The sequence below is a fragment of the Cervus elaphus genome, chromosome 12 (genome assembly GCF_910594005.1).
Source record: "Cervus elaphus chromosome 12, mCerEla1.1, whole genome shotgun sequence".
Taxonomy (NCBI): domain Eukaryota; kingdom Metazoa; phylum Chordata; class Mammalia; order Artiodactyla; family Cervidae; genus Cervus; species Cervus elaphus.
The window spans coordinates 88,796,263-88,811,686 of record NC_057826.1 but is presented as its reverse complement, the minus strand read 5'-3'; the positions used below and the strand labels follow the sequence as shown (position 1 = coordinate 88,811,686).

Genomic DNA, 15,424 nt, shown 5'->3' with positions numbered 1-15,424 from the left:
AGGACTTTCTGTGAATCACCAGCGGTCAGCACAGGTAAGGAAGAACTGATTCTACTTTGACAGCAGTGTTTGTTTAAATCTGGGTCTCCACAACCAACCTCCTGCAGCTCATTCTCCTCACTCTATGCTCAGAAACACCTTCCCATTGAGCTTACACAGACCTTTTCCTTCACTACAGCCAGGAGGCAGACGGAGTGGTAAATGGCAACTCTTGCCGACGTGGTGCCATGTGCCACCTGTTCCCGGCAGCTCTGCGTGGCAATGATGTGCCTTGAAAGCTAGAGTAAGAACATTCAACTACTCAGCTCAATAAAGAAGCACCTTACTGCATAAGAAATACAGGTGGCAGGTAGTCACTAATTCACAAAATGACTGTGTTTTGGAAAACTCAACACATCCTATGTATATGTTAAAAAGTTATTTTTTTTTCGGGCTTATTGGATTTCTCCCACTCAGAAGAATATAGGGCAGGGACTTGCCTGGAGGAACAGTGGTGAAGAATCCACCTGTCAATGCAGGGGACACAGGTTCAACCCCTGGTCTGGGAAGTTCCCACCTGCTTCTGGGAAACTAAGCCCAGGCATCACAACCACTGAGCCCTTGTGCTGTAACTACTGAAGCCTGTGCGCCCAGAGCCAGGAGAAGCCACCACAATGAGAAGCTTGTGCACCACCACCAGAAAGCAGCCGCCACTTGCTGCAACTCAAGATAGCGGCAGCACAGCAATAAAAAGGAATCGGTGCAGCCACAAATAAATAAATAAATAGGGGCAACCTAGTAAAGCTTATCTAATCCATAATAACTTTAGCTAACCAGAGCTAACACTGTGCCCCTTGTAACGTACAACAGCTTTTATCACTAGCCGTTATATCGCCCCCACTTACGCAACTAGCAAATGGCAGAGTCAGGATTTGAATCTGTAGGCTCTTTGCAAACCTGCTCCCCTCACTGCTGGTATATAAAGAGGAAGCACAACAGACAACACTGGCCTGAAACCTTGGTTTCCTACAGAAGGGAAACTGGCTGTGTGGGGACGAAGTGGCAAGTGAGGAAGCTGTTCCACTCTCCTGTCCTCAGGGGTACAGAAAGTGTTCAACAAGTATCTGAAGAAGCCGTCTTCCTTTGTGTGCCCCTCCTCTCTCCAGGTAACCTCTGGCTTCAGTGGACTTGGAGGACCTCTATCAGAGACCTGCCCAAGCAGCTCAGCCCCTCCCATCACCAAGCTCCCCACCTCACCACCAAGTCCCACCCCATTTTTAAAGCCCTACCCTTAATCCTGTGGAAATAACCAAGGGATTCATTCACTTAACTAATGGTCACTATATCAATACCACACACCTCCTGTGCAATGTTAATTCCTGGAAATGCAGCAATAGGCCCCATGGGACCTTCCTCTAATCCTCTGCTTTAGCTCCTCTCTGAAGCACTTAGATAACACTATCTAATGGACATTCCTGAGTTGTCTTACAGATGTGAAAACCCCCACCAAGTGGAAGACACTAACTACTTGATGACCATGAGCACCTGGCCCCTAGACCTACTCCTGCCTAAGGCTTGATAATGTTAACCCCTATGACATCACCCTGTCACCGCACCATCGGCCATTCAGAGATCTGTGCACAAGCTGATCACCTTAAAAACGCTTTGCTGGAACCCTTCAGGGAGTTTGGCCACAAACCACCCGTCTCCTTGAATGGCTCTGCAATAAACCTTTCTCTGCTCCAAACTCTGATGCTTTGGTTTGTCTGGCCTCACTATGAGTTTGGCACATGAACTTACACTAACACAACATTTTGTTTAAAAGAAAGGAAACCTGGATGTCCCTTTCTGTACTGGAAGGAGTACTGATCACTGAAATTATGGTGCATTCACATTATTGAATCCAACATACCCACTGATTATACAGAAAAAATTGCCATCATGGAAAGGTGTGTGTGTGTGCGTGCACGCGCGCGCACTAGCCTAGTCATGTCCAACTTTTTGTGACCCTGTGGACTGCAGCCCGCCAAGTTCTTTCCATCCCAGGCAAGAATACTGGAGTTGGTTGACATTTCCTACACCTGGAGATCTTCCCAACCCAGGAATCGAACCCATGTCTCTTGCATCTTCTGCACTGGCAGGCGGATTCTTTGTCACTGAGCCACCTGGGAAGCCCATGGAAAGATATCCACACTGCATTAACTGAAAATAGTTCATAACACAAAAACACAGAGTATGATAGCATTTGGAGTAAAATGATAACAAGACATAGATCCGCCATAACAACAACAAAAAGCGATCTAGAAGGGCACATGAGGGCATCAACAGTAGTTAACAGTTGCAGGATGATGAGTGACTATGCTTTTCCGTATTTTCTGAACTCTTTGCAACAAGCACATATCTTTTCTTAAAAAATACATTTTAAAGGCACATATCTTATAATTAGAAAAACACTTCAAGTTTCTATTTTGGAAGAAAACAAAATGACATTCCTGTTCTACCTTACAGGTGGTAAACACTCAAATATTTGCTAAATGAATCAGCCAGTGAGTAAATGAGATCTACTTCAGCTATGTAATTGGTAGAAAACAGAGTTAACTATCACTGTAACTGAGTCATAAAAGTAGAAAATTCCTACTGTGCTGTATCTTTAAATATGGTTAAGATGGTAAATTTTTTTACCTCAACTTAAAATTTCTTTAACCCTTGTAACATTTTTTAGTTCAATTGCTATAAATAAACCTCTGCTTGGTAGACTATGAAGCAAATAAAAATGAAATGGGAAAAATTAATGGCTACTAAGGATTCAGAGAATTGAATTAGAAGATGTATGTTTGCCTGAACCCAAAATTGGCTCTTGTGCTTGCCTTCCATTTCAGATTCTTAAGTTTTTCTCTTTTGAGTTCAGAGAATTCCTTAAAGCTCCGAGGGTTTTACAATCTCTTCCATAACTGTAGGGACAGGACTCTGTAGGCTTGTCAGAAAGGAATTTGGGACAAGGGTTTCTGACACAGGTTTCAACATTCTAGAATTTGCTGGTTTTAACAGCATCCCATGAAAACTGTCAAGGGTCAGTGTCCTTCCTTCAAGAGCACTGAGTCCCCACAGCCACTGGGACCCAATCGGAGACAGCCAGAAACAGGCCATCAACACCTGCCAAGCCAGCACTGGCTTTTGGGTTACAGCAAATCTGCACAAAACCGTTCCCCTTGTTGGGAGTCTCCTTCTCACAAGGTTAGTGTTATTTTCAGCACCAAAAGCATGCCGATCAAGTTCTCTGCTCTCAGACAGCAGCCGGATTCTTTGAATCATTCCCTGACACCACTCTCCGCTTACGTATCTTCTAAAAAAAACACCACAATTGATAAATTTTAGTAGGTTGGTGGAGAGAATCTATAAAGTTTAAGTTAAAAGGTCAACTCTGCTTTGTGGCAGTTTAATAAAAAACAAACTCTCCTGGGAGACAGATCATCTAGAGAAGAGTTTATCAAACTCAGCACCATTGGGGGCCACATAATTCTTCGTGGTGGTGGGGGGTGGCATCCTGTGAGCTATGGGATGTTTAGCAGCAGCATCCTTGGCCTTTATGTACTACATGCCAGGGGCAACCACTCCACCCCACAACACACACAAGTGGAGATAATCAGAAATGCCTCAGACAACTGCCCTCCCCCTTCTCAATGGAGCCAGACTGTCTGGGTTCACACCCAAGCTCCACTGCAGCCTGGTTATGGGCTCTTGAGCCAATTCTTTACCTCTCCACGTTTCAATGACCTCATTGTTCAATGGGTATAAAAGTACCTCCTTCACAGGGCTATTTTGAGGATTAAATGAATCAGTTCAGAGAAAGTTCTTAGCACAGACCCTGGCACAGGATGCCACCCCCTTCCCAAGAAAGCCACCTAAACGTATCATCTGTGTCATCATAGTCACGTCCTTCCTCCTCAGGGACACCCCTTCTCTTAGTCCATCAGGGAGATATGGAGAAAGGTAAAGATGGGAGGGGGATGCGAGCAAATCATGAGGCCTCGTTTATAATATTTTCATTTTCTGCTCTAATGTGGATGGTAACTGCACCTGTTGAAGGTAAATACTCTTATAAATAAAAATTCCTGAGATGTGACCCCAGGAAAGCATCCCACCGACTTGGGAAAAAGTGGTCTCATGTGCGTGGAGGCACTTCCCTCAAGCCTTCTCTATTGCCACTAAGGAACAAAGGAGGCGATCAGAACATTCATCTGCACCCACTGAAGCCAAAAATACCCGCAGCAGAACAGGGCTGTGAAAGACTAGTTAAACAAGTTCTAGGGGGATAAACTGGAGAAGGCAATGGCACCCCACTCCAGTACTCTTGCCTGGAAAATCCTATGGATGGAAGAGCCTGGTAGGCTGCAGTCCATGGGGTCGCTAAGAGTCGGACACGACTCAGCGACTTCACTTTCACTTTTCACTTTCATGCATTGGAGAAGGAAATGGCAACCCACTCCAGTGTTCTTGCCTGGAGAATCCCAGGGATGGGGGAGGTTTGGTGGGCTGCCGTCTGTGGGGTCGCACAGAGTCGGACACGACTGAAGTGACTTAGCAGCAGCAGCAGGGGGATAAATGTTATAAGAAAACAAAACCTTGAAATTCAAAATGAAAATGTGTAGGATGATGGGAAGGAAAGTGCTCATTAGGTTTAAACCATTTTTAAAAGTTAGTTTTAAATCTTCTCATCAAAAGGAGAGGTCGGGGGGGGGGGGCGGAAATCCTGCTTGTTCTACTTCATAATAGCTTATCAACAAGCAGTTAATGAACCACAAAACCCAAAATTTGCCTGATTGTGTTATGGAGATTATGCTGCAGTGAAGAATCTGTCAATCCTTTCTAAGAAGCACTTTTCTCCAGCCCAACCCCAGACCCTGCCAAGCGCAATGATGGAAGCCACAGAGCCAAATATGCTCTGGGAAGGAGAACAGAAATGACCTCATTTCAACAATTCCAGTGGCCATGACCTCAGAGCTGAGGTGGGCCAGCAGTTTCAAGGGCTTAACAATGCGCTCCTTTCTCACCAAATGAAATCCCATCCGCAGCTCCAATGCACAAAACATGTATGCACAACACTACAAATGTTCTTACAGATTCATACAACACATACTTACCAAGTGCTTCTTAGTGACCGGGCACCATTCTAGGAGCTAGTAGTACAGTCACTGCCCTGGTGAAGCTCTAGGGGATTTATATCAAACTTAGCAACCCCAAAATTCTACTCAAACTGGGACATGTCACAGCAGCTAGGTTGAAAGCCTCTGATCCAGTCCAGTCCCCTTATTTTCCTGATAGGAAATCTGAGGACAAATCTAATGAAGGGCATCAGTGGACCAGCAAAAAACCCATCAGTTGAGACAACTCAGCAGTCTGGAAGCAGGATGAGCTAATAACTCAGGCATGGGTCCCACAATTCTGAATCCATAGTATAAGCAATTCACAGACATGCAAAACATGGCACCTTGAGTGAACGACGGTCTGTTGACTCTTAATAGGAAGGCAGTAAATGTCTAAGTGTCTAATACAATGTGAAAGGTTTCCATCACAACATAGTTCAAGTGATGGCATTTTATGGCTTACGGTGAGTCAAACCCTGGGGTGGCCACAAAGCTGAAGCTCTTGAATTTGCAGGCTACGGCTGCCAAGTGCCCAGGCCCCCTGATGTGCCCACTCCCCACTTCTGAAATGCAAGTAAGTCCCTCCCTGCATCCCCCACACAACCCACATGCCTAGTCAACTGCTGGCCACTCTCCCTCCCCATCGAAGGAAGAGGCCACTTACTCAAGACACCTCCAAGCCATGGCCGTGCCAAGCTGGCTCTCTGAAGATGAGACTAGCTGCAATGACTCTGTGCAAGGACAAACTCGCGCACACCTCCTGTCCTAGATTTTCCAGCAGGATTTCATACAATTCTGTTCTTCAGGATTCCCAAATGCCTGATAAAAGGTGACATTTCAAACCTGTTTTCACATAACTGAATAAAAAAACTGAAAACAGAAATGTCAGAAAATGGCCTCTGGTTTGGAAAACCCAGAGCTGCAACCAGACGGCCCTCAGAGGCAGGGAGGGAAGAGACAAAGGCCCGTGGCAGCTCCTGGTTCTCACAGGGACCCTCCTACAGCGTCACCCTTAGTCATCACTCTGTGGGAAATCCTGGGGCCACATGAAAGGGCCTGGTGGCACAGCCTTTCTCAGAGCTGAAGTAACAGCTTCACTGTTTTCCTACAGCTGAGAAAACACTTTCTCACAGTTAATTTCTCCATTCCTCAGTCCCTCAAAGCTTCAGAAAGCCTTCTTTTCAGCTCTCCTTGAAGTTTCTCTCTCCCTCCCAATTCTAGCTTGAAGGGGAAGGAATGCATATGTGTGTGCCTGTCCCCCAGGCAAATGTCCACTGTCTGCTTCATCTGAAGAGCTGCCCAGACCCCCATTGCGCTTTATCAGCAGCCCGCCTACCCTCTTCTGAACCAGGGCCTCAGGGCAGGGTTTGTCAGGACGCTTTGGTTCGGGGACAGGACGTCTGGACAGCATTGGACTGCACAGAACTCTCTGACATGTGCAACCCCCCCCGCCTCCCCCCACTGGCCTCAACCTGAGAAACTTCTTGTTACTGTTCTTAAAACACATCTGCAAAAGGAACCACGGCCACACACGAGGGAGCTCATGAATCATGTTTTCCTATCAAAATATCACAGAAATGAAAGTGTTCTCATACAAGGCCCTCCTCCCCCACCCCAACCTTCACCTTCATATTTTTCATCCATCAGAGCACGGACTGTGCCAGCAAGTAGGGCAGAGGGGAATCTGAGGGTGGTTCTCCCGGGGGCATTCTTTTTAATGAAAGAAGTCACTCATGTTGGGGGTGGTATTCCCTCTGCTGCTTAAAACCACAAAGATAGAGCCCTTCTATCAGGCCTAGACTGTGAACAACAGTACTTCAGCATTAATCAAACAGAGGGAAGACAGAGCTAGGCAGACGCACACACTCAATGAACTATTATTGGGCTGCAAGGTAAACAGGCCCAAGGGGTGGGCAGTTCAGGAAATGGGCCATAATTACTGTTATTTGTTCAGTCAAACCTAGCATTTCTCAAGCCAACTGGGTGGAGTGGACAGAGGGTGGATGGAGTAGAGGGCTCCAGGGGAGAGTCTGGATCTGTCTGGCCCCTCCTTCCCCCGCCCCCGACCAGGGAAATCCAAGGCCTGGTTCAAAGAGCCCAAGCTTGGGAGTTGGCAGGATGGGGTCATGGTAGGGCTGAGGGATGGAGTCTCTGAAGCGGGGAGCCCCCACCCTCTATGGAGAGGGAGGAATCAGCCAGCAGGAGGCCTGAGCACCCACGCAAGAAGCGGGGAGGATGGGCGCGGCAATGAAGTCAAAGCGCTTAGCGTACCTCCCTGGACCTTGACTTGGTGGTGGAGGCGGGAGGGGGAGGCCTGGGAAGCTATGAGCTGCTGGAGTGAAGAGAAAGCAGGTCTGGTGGGGGTGTGGCGTGAGCACAGGACCACGGACAAGAGCCTGGACCAGGGGATAGTCAGAGGAAGTGCAGGAAGGCCCCCAAACAGATTGGCCCAGGGCAGAACACGACTGGCAAATTCCTAAGTACCCGAGCTCCATGGTGCCTAGTGAGGGCCGCAGCGTGGGCATCACTGGGCGCCCGTCAGGTCTCAGAATTAGAACCTGCATTTAATAAGCTCCCCAGGTGATTTGTGGCTCCTTCAAAGTTGTGCCCAAGCTCAGGGAACCCGGGGAGGGCTTCTCTTCTGCAGTGGCATGGCCTCCTGTTCCGTGGATACGGAACAAGCCAAAGGCAGGCGCGGCCGTGTGTTTAAGGAAGACATTCCATTCCCCTCACAGCAAGTTCCTCAGTCTCCACTCAGGAGGACTCCTCAGGAATGGCAGATGGGGAACACACATCTCCAGGGGGATCGAGCACTGTTTCAGTATGCCAAGGGGATTGCAACAGACAAGTGAACAGTCCCTGAAAAAGATGTCATTAAATAATTTAATACAAAAATGCTCATGGACACATCTCTAGGAAAAGACAGAGAAAACAGACTAAAGTATTAACCGGAGCTGTGATTTTAAATCATGTTTGTCTTCTTTACCTTGTCCCTGTTTTTCCAGATTTTCAACATTAGGAAGGATTTAAAAAAGAAAAGTATGCAAAATCTTAATAGGTGAAGAATAAAAGAATAGAAATCTTCTGACCCAGGAAAAAAGTACAAAGCCCACTTAATTTGCTACCTTCCACATAGGCTATGCCTTGCTATTTTATTTCTAAAATTCATTCCCTTGGGGTATGTTATAGAACAAGAAAACCTTGGCAAAATCAAAAATATCAGAAGGGAAGAAATACCATACAATGAGTTTCAAGGATCATTTTATTTACAACGGCCCAACCTCACCCTCTGGAGTGAGCCCCCTAAGACGCTGCTTTGACGTGGGGAGCATCCTGCTGTACCATCCTCCCTGCGGAAGAGTCACCCCACCCCACAACCAGGGAGGGACCACTGTTCTGAGGTCGTTTCTCATGGCACGGCAAAGCTCTGCTGGCCCACTGTCTGCAGCCATTATTTCTCACCATCACAGGCAAGTTCAGTGTCTACAACTTGAGAATTCGTGATACGGTGGTCCGTGAACATACATTTACTCTATAAGAACAAAACTGGGCCACATGGAGCTAGACCTGAAACTGTGGCCTCATCTACTCCATCCCCAGAGTCTTACGCTGTGTTCCTTCTCCCACTCCTGGGTCACACTCTGGGCCAAAGGGTCTGTTACTGAAATTAAATCACTGTAGTTTTCTCCTTAACTTGCAGGAACAAAATATAATACAGTTTTGGTTTTTTTTTTTAATTTCTATATTCTTGCTGCTCTGGTATCTGGGGCCTAACTGACCTAAAAGGGACTGCTCCTTTCAGGGCTAGCTAATTCCTGAACGAAACTGCAAGTTGCTCAGTTGTGTCCACCTTTTGCGACTCCGTGGAATACAGTCCATGGAATTCTCCAGGCCAGAATACTGGAGTGGGTAGCCTTTCCCTCCTCCAGGGGATCTTCCCAACCCAGGGATCGAACTCAGGTCTCCTGCATTGCAGGCGGATTCTTTACCAACGGAGCTATCAGGGAAGCCCGCTAGCTAATCCCTAGATGTAGCAAATAAATCCTCTACAAGTAAACCTTTCACATGTAAACTAGTCAGCCCAGGGTCATACTCTGAATCACCCCAACTATCTGGCTCTTAGACTCCAGGAAGTAATATTTCTCTGCCCTGACCATCCCAGCATCACATACCAGACGTAGACACCACCTCCTCTATGCCCCACAGCCCACTGACATTACCCAAACCAGCCAACCCTAAACGTGCTCACCCTGCCCTGCCTTCCCAAGGAAGCCACAATAAAGACTCCTGCCCATGACCTTCCCTCACTCCTCCTGACCCTGCTGCTTCCCCATGAGGCCCTGTATGGCATGGGGACCCCTGACAAACTATCTTTTCAATAGCAGTCATCTCTTGATCTGTTGGCTTCACCACACTCAAAAGATAATTAAACCTACATTTTAAAACATACCCCCCAAATGGCCTCATTTTCTCAATTCCATATATTTTTCCTTAAGCCTTCACCACATGCTCTCAATTATATATGGACAGATGGCAAACAGAAAGAACACATCATAAATATTAATAAAAAGCTAGGAATTAGAAGATGACATTTAGCTTGCTTTTTCAAGAATAAATGCTTGGGATTTTATAGGACATATATATAATAATTACATTCTGCTATATAATCATATCTAGTTCATATCACTAACTTTCTCATAGAGCTCAGTAAGGAACTCCACGCTTTACAGAGAGTATCTCACCCCAAGGACAAGTTTGAGATTCAGTGTTCTAATCAAATTAAAACTCATCTCACAGAGTAACTTGAAGCATTCCAAAGCAAGAAAAACAAAACAAAAAGAAGGAGCTACCAGGAACAAACAGAAATCCATTTAACCTTTGATGATAAAATGTGTCCCACTCACCAGCTAGACAGCAAGAAGGGCCTGACTGCCAGGCATTTTAGCCAACATCTAGTTTTCCCAAAGAAGGCAAGGGAGAAACTGGGGAAAACTAGAAAAAACAGGGTAAGATAAGCAGCAAAAATAAAATTAACATAAGCAACAGCTACTGACAAGTGTGTACAAAAACAACTCATTGAGCACCTATTAAGTAAAACATAGACCTAAGCCTGGTGTGCTGCAGTCCATGGGATCGCAGAGTCGGATGTGACTTAGTGACTAACAACAATACCTCACTAGATTCTTCATTTACACTACAGAATTTAATGTTCACCATAACCCTGTTGTTATCATCAACCTCTACTACAGATGGAAAAGTTGATCAAATAATAGAGGTATGCCTAGCAGGTGGAAGAACTGGGATTTCTGCCTCAGTTGGGCGTCACCCATCTCCATCTCTATTTAAGGTACCAAGGTTTAATTATCAGCATAACATTTTAATCATACCTTCAGAAACTTCCTCCCATTCTATCCTGATAACCATCCTCTGCAGCAAACATGGAGTGTAACTTTATTCCCACTACAGAGATGAACGTAAAGCCTTGAACTCATCCTTGTTCTTTCGAATACAGCATCCTCAAGGACGAGAGCAGTGAGCAGCAAAACCCTGAAGGCGCAAGGACGGGAGACTTGTAACAGAGGAAAGATAAAGACAGCAGCTCTGCCACCTCAACAGTGCCCTGGAAGCACAGGGTGGGTTTGTGTGCATGTGTGACAAGCACCTACACATACACGTGTGTGTCTGCACATATGCAGGTGCACCTAAGAAGAGCAAATTAAACTCTAGGGACAGAACAAAGCCCCAGCCCTACTTCAAAGCATCAAACTTTGCAGCAAGTTCTACAAGTTAAGAATGCAAAGAATTATATGCTGTTCTGCCATTAAAACACTGGAAATTAAAGCTATGAGTGTCTTCAAAAAAAAGAAAGAAAGAAACCTGGGAGTGTCTTAAACACAACCAGGGAGATCGTTCTACCCAGTTCAGTCTAGTCACTCACTCGTGTTCAATTCCGCGACCCCATGGACTGCAGCACGCCGGGCTTCCCTGTCCATCACCAACTCCCAGAGCTTGCTCAAACTCATGTCCATTGAGTCGGTGATGCCATCCAGCCATCTCGTCCTCTGTCGTCCCCTTCTCCTTCTGCCTTCAATCTTTCCCAGCATCAGGGTCTTTTCTAAGGAGTCAGTTCTTCGCATCAGGTACTCATTATAAATAATAGCTACAAACAATTTCTTAAACATTTCCTCTGTATCAGGGCACTATACTAAGGTGTTTCAAGACATTTTTTGATTTAACCTTTTGTGGGGAGGGGGTACCAAAGCCTGTGGGATCTTAGTTCCCCAACCAGGAACTGAACCCACGCTCCCTGCAGTAGCAGTGCAGGGTCCTAACCACAGAACCACCAGGAATCCCCTGATTCAACCTTCAAGAGCACTATGATACATCACGACCCCCATTTTATAGAGGAGGAAACCTCAGCCTCTGACTGCAAAGCCCATCAGAATTCCAAAAACTGTTTTCGCATCACCTCATCCCCAGGAGACTTGGAGTACACTGTTTTGAAGCCTCTTCCACATGCCTCCATACAGAGACATAAAATCAAGAGAGCCTCTAAAGCACCGTCATGCACACGAGATCTGAGGCCCATCAGATCTGCATCTTCCTCACCGGCCCTCACTTGGCACCGTACCAGAGGCCTGTTACATGAAAGCACAGCCACGGTCTCCAGCATCAAAGTATCATTCTGTGGCAGAGGGCACATCACCCCCAACATGAGTGACTTCTTTCATTAAAAAGAATGCCCCCGGGAGAACCACCCTCAGATTCCCCTCTGCCCTGCTTGCTGGCACAGTCCGTGCTCTGATGGATGAAAAATATGAAGGTGAAGGTTGGGGTGGGGGAGGAGGGCCTTGTATGAGAACATTTTCATTTCTGTGATATTTTGATAGGAAAACATGATTCATGAGCTCCCTCATGTGTGGCTGTGGTTCCTTTTGCAGATGTATTTTAAGAACAGTAACAGGAAGTTCAGGTTGGGGCCGGGGGGGTTGCACGTGTCTGAGAGTTCTGTGCGGTCCGATGCCATCGAGATGTCCTTTCCCTGAATGAAAGCATCCTGACAAACCCTGCCACGCTGTCCTGAGGCCCTGGCTCAGAAGAGGGTAGGCGGGCTGCTGATAAAGCGCACTGGGGGTCTGGGCAGCTCTTCAGATGAAGCAGACAGTGGACATTTGCCTGGGGGACGGGCACACACCTCTTCATTCTAAAAAGCATTTGGCATTGTTTACTTTTCTTGTAAGTTGTGGCAGCAGTAGTAATAATTTTTTTTTTATAGTAGAAAATTATATTGTGTATTGTAGGTGCCAGGTGAGGTCCTAAATTCCTAACATAGATTCATTTCATCCTCAAATCCTCTGATGCCGATACAATTTACCAGTTTTTCAATGGTATTTTTGCCATCTTTTCACAAATGAGAAAGTGCTACTGAACCTTTTGGCGTGAAAATGTACTACATTAAGAATCAGAAAAAAATTTAGAAACTATCCTGACTTTGAATGAGTGACGGAAAGAGAAAAAGTTAAAAAAAAATGTTGATTCCAGTTTTTCTCTTTTTCACAAATGAAAAAACTGAGGTCAGCAGAAGTGAAGCAACTTTCCAAAGGTCCTGAGAACTGAACTCAACCAGCCAGGTCCTAACAGTGAAACCCAAACCTTTATGGTACCACCTGTAAGACGGAGTGGGTATCAAGAGGTCCTGAGATGTGAACTCAACCAGCCAGGTCCTAACACTCAAACCCAAACTTTATGGAGCACACATCAGGAGGTGCTGAGTTAGTTAGTTCAATTGCTCAGTCAAGTTCGACTCTTTGGACCTCATGGATGCCAGGCCTCCCTGTCCATCACCAATTCCCGGAGTCCACTCAAACCCATGTCCATTGAGTCGGTGATGCCATCTAACCATCTCCTCCTCTGTCACCCCCTTCTCCCACCTTCAACCTTTACTGGTATCAGGGTCTTTTCCAATGAGTCAGCCCTTTGCATCAGGTGGCCAAAGTATTGGAATTTCAGCTTCAGCATCAGTCCTTCCAATGAATATTCAGGACTTAATTCCTTTAGGGTGGATTGGTTGGATCTCCTTGCAGTCCATGGGACTCTCAAGAGTCTCCTCCAGCACCACAAGTCAAAAAAATCAATTCTTCGGCACTCAACTTTCTTTATATTCCAACTCTCACATCCATACATGACTACTGAAAAAACCATATCCTTGACTAGACGGACCTTTGTTGGCAAAGTAATGTCTCTGTTTTTAATATGCTGTCTAGGTTGGTCATAACTTTTCTTCCAAGGAGCAAGCGTCTTTTAATTTCATGGCTGCAGTTACCATCTGCAGTGATTTTGGAGCCCAAGAAAATAAAGTCTGTCACTGTTTCCATTGCTTCCCCATCTATTTGCCATGAAGTGATGGGACCAGATGCTATGATCTTAGTTTTCTGAACGCTGAGTTTTAAGCCAACTTTTTCACTCTCATCTTTCACTTTCATCAAGAGGCTCTTTAATTCTTCTTCACTTTCTGCCATAAGGGTGGTGTCATCTGCATATCTGAGGTTACTACTGATATTTCTCCCGGCAATCTTGATTCCAGCTTGTGCTTCATCCAGCTCAGCATTTCTCATGATGTACTCTGCATGTAAGTTAGAAAAGCAGGGTGACAATACACAGTCTTGACAAACTGTTGTTCCATGTCCAGTTCTATTTGTTGCTTCCTGACCTGCATACAGGTTTCTCAGGAGGCAGGTAAGGTGGTCTGGTATTCCGATCTCTTGAAGAATTTTCCACAGTGTGTTGTGATACACATAGTCAAAGGCTATGGCATAGTCAATAAAGCAGAAATAGATGTTTTTCTGGAACTCTCCTGCTTTTTTGATGATCCAACGGATGTTGGCAATTTGATCTCTGGTTCCTCTGCCTTTTCTAAATCCAGCTTGGACATCTGGAAGTTCATGGTTCACGTACTGTTGAAGCCTGGCTTGGAGAATTTTGAGCATTATTTACTAGCGTGTGAGATGAGTGCAATTGTGCGGTAGTTTGAGCATTCTTTGGCATTGCCTTTCTTTGGAATTAGAGTGAAAAGTGGCCTTTTCCAGTCCCATGGCCACTGCTGAGTTTTCCAAATTTGCTGGCATATTGAGTGTAGCACTTTCACAGCATCATCTTTTAGGATTTGAAATAGCTCAACTGGAATTCCATCATCTCCTCTAGCTTTGTTCACAGTGATGCTTCCTAAGGCCCACTTGACATCACATTCCAGGATGTCTGGCTCTAGCTAAGTGATCACACCATGATGATTATCTGGGTCGTGAAGATCTTTTTTGTATAGTTCTTCTGTGTATTCTTGCCACCTCTTCTTAATATCTTCTGCTTCTGTTAGGTCCATACCATTTCTGTCCTTTATTGTGCCCATCTTTGCATGAAATGTTCCCTTGGTATCTCTAATTTTCTTGAAGAGACCTCTAGTCTTTCCCATTCTATTGTTTTCCTCTATTTCTTTGCACTGATCACTAAGAAAGGCTTTCTTATCTCTCCTAGGTATTCTTTGGAACTCTGCATTCAAATGGGTATATCTTTCCTTTTCTCCTTTGCCTTTTGCTTCTCTTCTTTTCACAGCTATTTGTAAGGCCTCCTCAGACAACCATTTTGCCTTCTTTTTCTTGGGCATGGTCTTGATCACTGCCTCCTGTATCATGTCACAAACCTCCGTCCATAGTTCTTCAGGCACTCTGTCAGATCTAATTCCTTGAGTCTATTTGTCACTTCCACTGTATAATCATAAGGGATTTGATTTAAGTCATACCTGAATGGTCTAGTGGTTTTCCCTACTTTCTTCAATTTAAGTCAGAATTTGGCAATAAGGAGTTCCTGATCTGAGCCACAGTCAGCTCCTGGTCTTGTTTTTGCCAACTGTATAGAGCTTCTCCATCTTTGGCTGCAAAGAATATAGTCAATCTGATTTCAGAACTGACTATCTGGTGGTGTCCATGTGTAGTGTCTTCTCTTGTGTTGTTGGAAGAGGGTGTTTGCTATGACCAGTGTGTTCTCTTGACAAAACTCTATTAGCCTTTGCCCTGCTTCATTCTGTACTTCAAGCCAAATTAGCCTGTTATTCCATGTATTTCTTGACTTCCTACTTTTGCATTCCAGTCCCCTATAATGAAAAGGACATCTTTTTGGGGTGTTAGTTCTAGAAGGTCTTGTAGGTCTTCATAAAACCATTCAACTTCAGCTTCTTCAGCATTACTGTTTGAGGCATAGACTTGGATTACTGTGATATTGAATGGTTTGCCTTGGAAACGAATAGAGAT

At 45.4% G+C, this 15,424-nt stretch overlaps 1 protein-coding gene across 2 annotated transcripts in view; it reads right to left on the bottom strand.

Moving 5' to 3' along the window:
• Positions 1–15,424, bottom strand: part of SERINC5 (serine incorporator 5) — a 101,783-nt gene that overhangs the window by 62,005 nt on the left and 24,354 nt on the right. Inside the window, exon 1 of one of the 2 annotated variants that reach the window (XM_043919937.1) lies at positions 5,788–6,070. The exons of the other annotated variant lie outside the window; for it this stretch is intronic. The gene's annotated coding sequence lies outside the window, so the exon portion shown is untranslated. Of the gene's footprint in view, positions 1–5,787; positions 6,071–15,424 lie in introns of those variants that run through there. 2 annotated transcript variants of the gene reach the window in all.